We start from the raw sequence: 6,000 nt of genomic DNA, 5'->3' as shown, positions 1-6,000 counted from the left end.
CACATCTAGGTTGCTAGGTCATGGCAATGAGCCTACTTTGTTTGTGCCCTAGTCATGATGTTCAATGAGATGGGAGTGGCCTCACCATCCATTTTTTTGACTCCAAATAGCCCCAAGGGCACCAAAGGTACGATGGCTCAGCTAGTAGATGGTTTTTTATTGGGACATTTGGTATATAAGTGAGTGATTCCACACTCATGGCATCTCAAGTTGGCCTTTTCCTGGTGGGTTAGCTTGCTCCTGTTTGGGGCAATGTGTGACATGTCCCCCTGTCCACTTGTAGGACATGTCTTAGTTGGTATCAGAGTGAACGAACGGGATCTAATATTTACAAGGAAACTTAATAAGGGGAAGTAGAGCAATGTTGCCGTTAAGAACATTTCCTTACTTACTTATGGATGCTGGCCTGCAAAGTCACGAAAGCATGGAACAAATTCTTGGTGTTCCAGGTTATGTTTATGATTGCAATGCTTGCTTTGGATTATCGATGGAGGCTAGGCATAATGAATATTCTAGACTGTATCTACAATCCTTCACCCTGTACGTGGAGCGGAGATGGACAGGTGAATCAGGAATATACTACATAGCAGACCACCGACTTGCGTACCTTCAGACCAACTTGAAGAGAATCAAGTGGATGGGGGATTTAAAGATTGTGAAGCTATTCATCTTTGTCGAGGCTCACACAAACGCAATCTTACATGTCGGTGGTCGAAAGGTCAAGCAGAACAAGTATGTGTACGAGGAAGTGACTCGAATAATCCTTGCCGACAGAATCAAGGTGCTGGGATGTTATGAGAAGAACGGGTATCAAAGGAAGGGATACCCCAAGCTTCCTATGACCTATCGATTCCTAAAAATCAATGACCCTTATCTATATTATTACTCAGTCCCCGTAGCCAAATGTAACACAATCCTATTTTTCCCAAACTGATGTATCATCTTATTTTATCTTCCCAAAATAAAATGTACTAAAAAGGGCTATGCCCACATGAATGAATAAGATTTTTTATCACTGTCTGTCATGGGGCTGTAAGTGTTGGTAAAGGAGTTAAGTGATTAGGTCACTTGGCTAAAAGCTGAACTGGGCATATTAATGTAATGTGAGAAAACGTTCAGTAAGTTTTTAACGTAAAGAATCTTATTGCCCAGTTGCAACCTCAAGTGCAGATTCCTAGTCCGACCCCTACACTAAGTACGGCTGTAATTCAAGAGAAGAAGTTCCTTCTCAAACAAATGAAGCCACTTGAATTCGATGGTAAGGGAAGGACCGTCCAACCTGATGCCGAGGTCTGGATCGAATCCATGGAAGATTATTTCGAGACAACAAGAACTATACCCATGAACCAAGCAATGCTTGCCAAACTGAAGCTTACCGGCGAAGCAAGACTTTGGTGAAAATAATGGTGCAGAGACCAAGGGATCTCGGAAGGATCAGTTACCTGGGAGAAGCTTAAAAAAGCTATGCAAGGGAGGTATCTGCCACTTGCCTATCACACACAGAACATGAACGATTTCTATGAATTAAAGCAGCTTGGACTATCCCTGGATGCATACTATTCAAAGTTCGTCTCTCTCTTAAAGTACACACCTCAAATGGATATGACACAATAGGTGTCAAAGTTCACGGGTATAGTTCCTGCTTGGAATCAATTCGTCCAACGGATCTACAAGACACGTTCATTCAAGCTACACCGATAATATAGGATGTGCAAACCAAGCCAAGGAATAACAGGACTTGGTCTTACAAGGATCAGAACAAGGGAATGTATATGTCTTAGGCTAAGAGAGTGCAAGGGCAAAATCAGGGACAAAGGAAGAAAGCTAGGGCCAACACTGTCAACAACTTTGTTCCTACACAAGGCAATGGCCGCAATCTCCGTTGCTTCCATTGCAACGAGCCTGGTCACTTTAAAAGGCAATGTCCCAAGCTTAGCAGAGGACAACGCCAAGGGCCATTCCAAGGAGCCGTCCATGGCCAAGGAGCCACCGTCATGGCCAGAGGGAGAACCTCCAGTGTTGCCAACAAGGAGCTGGGTGATGAAGAAGATCCAGCCATGGAAGCAGACATTGAGAGGGCAATGGTTCATGCCGCTCTTCACAAGAAAGGCCCGAATCGCCAATTCTTGGTGATTCAAACACCATTGGATTATCACGGTAAAAGCTTCAAAACCTTGATTGATTGTGGTAGTACACGTTCCTTCATTTCACCAGTCTATGCGAAAAGATTAGGAATAGCCACAAAAGATGCACCTATCTTACTTGTGGAATTAACAAATGGTTGAGAGGTCTCTTGTACCAGGCAAGCTGCTAAGGTGAAATTCCTACTAGGTGGAAAGTTGACTTCGGTTAGATTCATGGTAATGAACCTAGGTGTCCATGAGTGTTTGCTCGGAATGGTTTGGCTAATACCAAATGATGCCCACATTCACTATGGAAAAGGCCAAGTCTCCTTTCGAAATTCTGTAGGGGAACAGAATGGGACTATGCCTTATGGGTAGAGAGGTCGAGCTTCGCATCCCTCTCATTTCCCATTCTCCTTGAACCAAGTGCAGTATAAATTCGCTTCGACCTTGATGTTTCTACACAAAGTAGTTTTTCTGGGGCTCGACGCTAGCTACCTTCTAGGAACTTGACTATTAGGAAAACGCTGATTCAGGTTGATCCTAAGTGGGAACGGCTAGGTGCTTCCACTTCGTGGTAGACTCGGGAAGATCTAGATCGCAAACCCCGTGACATTCCTTGTGAGTGCTGAGCGATGCTTTCTAGAATCTCTTCCCGATGGGCTACTAAGACATGTCCTACAAGTGGACAGGGGGACACATCACACAATGAGATGAGATATTCCCTGGGGCCACAAGTCCAGCATGAGATTGGGTCCTTGCTCTCTGCCCTCATATGCCTCTACCCCTTCCCCGACCTTATGCCCTCATATGCCTCTACCCCTTTCTCGACCTTATGCCATCACTTGTACTGGTCTAAAATCCATTAAGATGGGATTTTCCTCACTATCGTATGAGACGTAAGGGTTTACATATGCCTCTTTCTCATTCAGCTCCTCCACGTAATGTATTGGAGCATCACTCATTGGATGGGTCACGAAGGGTCCACGTGATCTAGGTATGCCTATAGGATTGATGTCCATTTTGGGGACAGCCAACTTGGCATCATTAGGCATTAGGAGAGCTAATGGAGCTCCCCTTCCAAATTATGGTAGTGTATTCCCCAAGTAGTATGGCTAGTTGTAAAGTTGCAGATATGGTAATCACCTCCGTAATCCACAGTGCATGGCATCATGACCGAACCTAACATAGTTGGCACAAGGTTTAGATTTGGGATCCATGCACTTGGTCAGAAGATGGTTCCCTCCACAATGGACACATTGCATGTGAGGTCACATAAGTCTTCTAATCCTTTTGTGGAGCTTGGCCAACTCTAACTTTACATCTGCAAATTCTTGGCTTGGGTCAACACTCTTCCCTTTCTCTTGGTTACCCTAGTTGAATCTCTCGCTAGCAGTAGCAGCTCTCTCTGAGGCTCTAGAAGCTACACTATCTTCACTTGGGGCTCTAGAGCTCCTCTCCCTAAGTAGATTTTCTACATGTATGGCTTCCTCAAAGACCCTAATTAGCACATCCCTCTACATGTTCGAGTTGCCTACCAAGGCCTTGTAGAGTTTTTCACTCCTAATTCCATTTATGAAGACGGTAGAGACCACTCGCTCACTAGGTCACTCTGTGGGCTAGGATTCTCTTTAAGAGACTCTGCACCTAGGTGAGATAATCTCTAATGTCCTCTTTGTCCTTTTGATTGATATTCATTAGTCGAACAATGAGGTTTTCTGAATAACCAACCTCAAAGAATCTCTTAATGAAGAGAATCTTGAGAGTACTGAAAGTTTTGCATTCGACATCATCTAGACTGGTGTACCACATCTGTCCTTTATCTCCAAGACAAAGATCAAAGGCTTGCATACTTTGAGTAGGGTATGTTAGGCCATTCACCTCACACACCTACTCAAATAGCTCTATGAAGCTATATGGGTTGTCATCGGTACTTGTCGTGAGTTGCTTGGAAACTATGGGTAACTTCAAATGGCTCCTTGAATTTGGCATGATTCCTAGTCCCCTAGCAATGAAGTTGCTAGGGCCACTCCACTCTACTCTATAGTAGTGTTGTCTATGAGTCGCCTAGTAAGAAGATCGCTCAATGTGAGGTCTCCTTCTAGCACTCTTTCCCTCTCCACATTGGGTCCTATCCTATTCCGATAGGCAAGTGCTAAAACTCGCTAGACCTCTCACGTTTCTATTTCCTACCTCCGCCTTTTAGCTTGCTACTCCTAGTTGCAAGTAGCTATGCCCTACTGGTCTACCATGGATGCTCCATCTTGGTATGTAAGTCATAATGATTAATAATTTGTTGGATGTCAATTGTTGGGAATTCTCCCAAATCAAGTTGGTCAGTATCATGGCTAGAGCTTGGTCGTGACATCTTGTTGGCCTCTTAGTCCTATAGGTTGTCGATAAAATTGGTTGACTCAAGTAAGGTTGAATCCCTAATCATGTTGGTCTTCTTGATCTTTTGTAGTTTGAGGGTCTTCTCATATTAGTGGGTTCTTTCAAGTTGATTATCTTGCATGTAAGTTCCTTATTAATTCACCCAATCCTCAAATTTAAGTGTACTCAAGTATTCATTGGGTGCTTATTTTCATGTGCAATGTGAAATCATGATTTTTTCTTTTTGAGTGCCCTTTAAGTGATTGTTCAGGTAGTGTATGATTGTGACAAAAAAAATGTGACACAACACACTTTTCTAGTTTGCTCCCTCAAGTGGTCACTCTAGTTGGTTCTTTAGGGCCCTTTAAAGTGTTTTGGATGGATGGTGTGGGGGCTTTTTTGAGGTTCCTAGGTGTTTGAGTCGCGATCTTGAGGTCTGGAGGCTCTATGAGCCATCCGACATGTTTGGATGCCCACAGGGGTGTTGCCCTGCCTCGAGTTGAGCTCCACCTGGCCTGTGGTATGCTAAATTGGCTAGTTTTTAGGTTTTGGTTAGTATGTCCCATTCTCAGAGGTCCCCCATTCCTACAATCAGACCATCCAAGCCTAGGCCTATCCAATTGCAAAAATTAGATGAGCCTAGGTGTTCAAATTTCTCATCTAACTTGGTTGTTTGACTTGCATAGTCCAATCCTAGTTGTCTGAGTTTAAGTTTGAGTCTGAGTGAGCTAATGTTGTCTGATTGGACATAGCATTATGTTGTCCAAGTGGACCAAATCTGACTATCTGAGTATGAGCTTTTAACTCTGGGAATCAGACTTCGCAAACGGGTGTCTGATTAGGGTGATGCAACCTACAAGGCATGATTTCACTTCGTTTGACCTTTGTAATTGATGCCCAATGCTAGAAACTTCTAGAATCAATGTTTAGATGTAGAGGAAGGTTTTTGTATATGGAATAGTCAAAAACCTCTGAATCAGTGCGCTAGATCTCTTCTTTGCCTTGGAGCTCCAACACACATACACACACACACACACACACTCTCTCTCTCTCTCTCTCTCTCTCTCTCTCTCTCTCTCTCTCTCTCTCTCTCTCTCTCTCTCTCTCTCTCTCTCTCTCTCTCTCTCTCTCTCAAAGATTAGAAACTTAAAATGAGCTCACTTTCCCCTTCCTTACGGTTTTAGGCCCCCTCTCAAATACTCTTTGCATGTCTTTTCCTCTTCTCTTCCAGATTACAACCCTGTTTTCCTTCAATTTAGGCCTATTGTTACACAAAACCCTATTATAGTTTTCTTTTTCTTTCCCTATATTTTCTTACCTAAATGCCTATAAATCCTTACAAATCACAAGCAAATGCCAATGCTAATCAAACCAACTCATTCCAACTTCAAAAATCCAAAAAACTTACTTGCAACAAAGATCAAATACCCTTTCCTCCTACCTATCTACCTCAAGCACCAGTTTTGGAGAAACCCTCCAATGCTGCTCAATTTGGAGCATGCAA

Source organism: Lygodium microphyllum, chromosome 24 (genome assembly GCF_053477565.2).
Source record: "Lygodium microphyllum isolate KBCC chromosome 24, Lygodium_microphyllum_v1.1.10, whole genome shotgun sequence".
NCBI lineage: Eukaryota > Viridiplantae > Streptophyta > Polypodiopsida > Schizaeales > Lygodiaceae > Lygodium > Lygodium microphyllum.
This window is presented reverse-complemented; position numbering follows the sequence as displayed.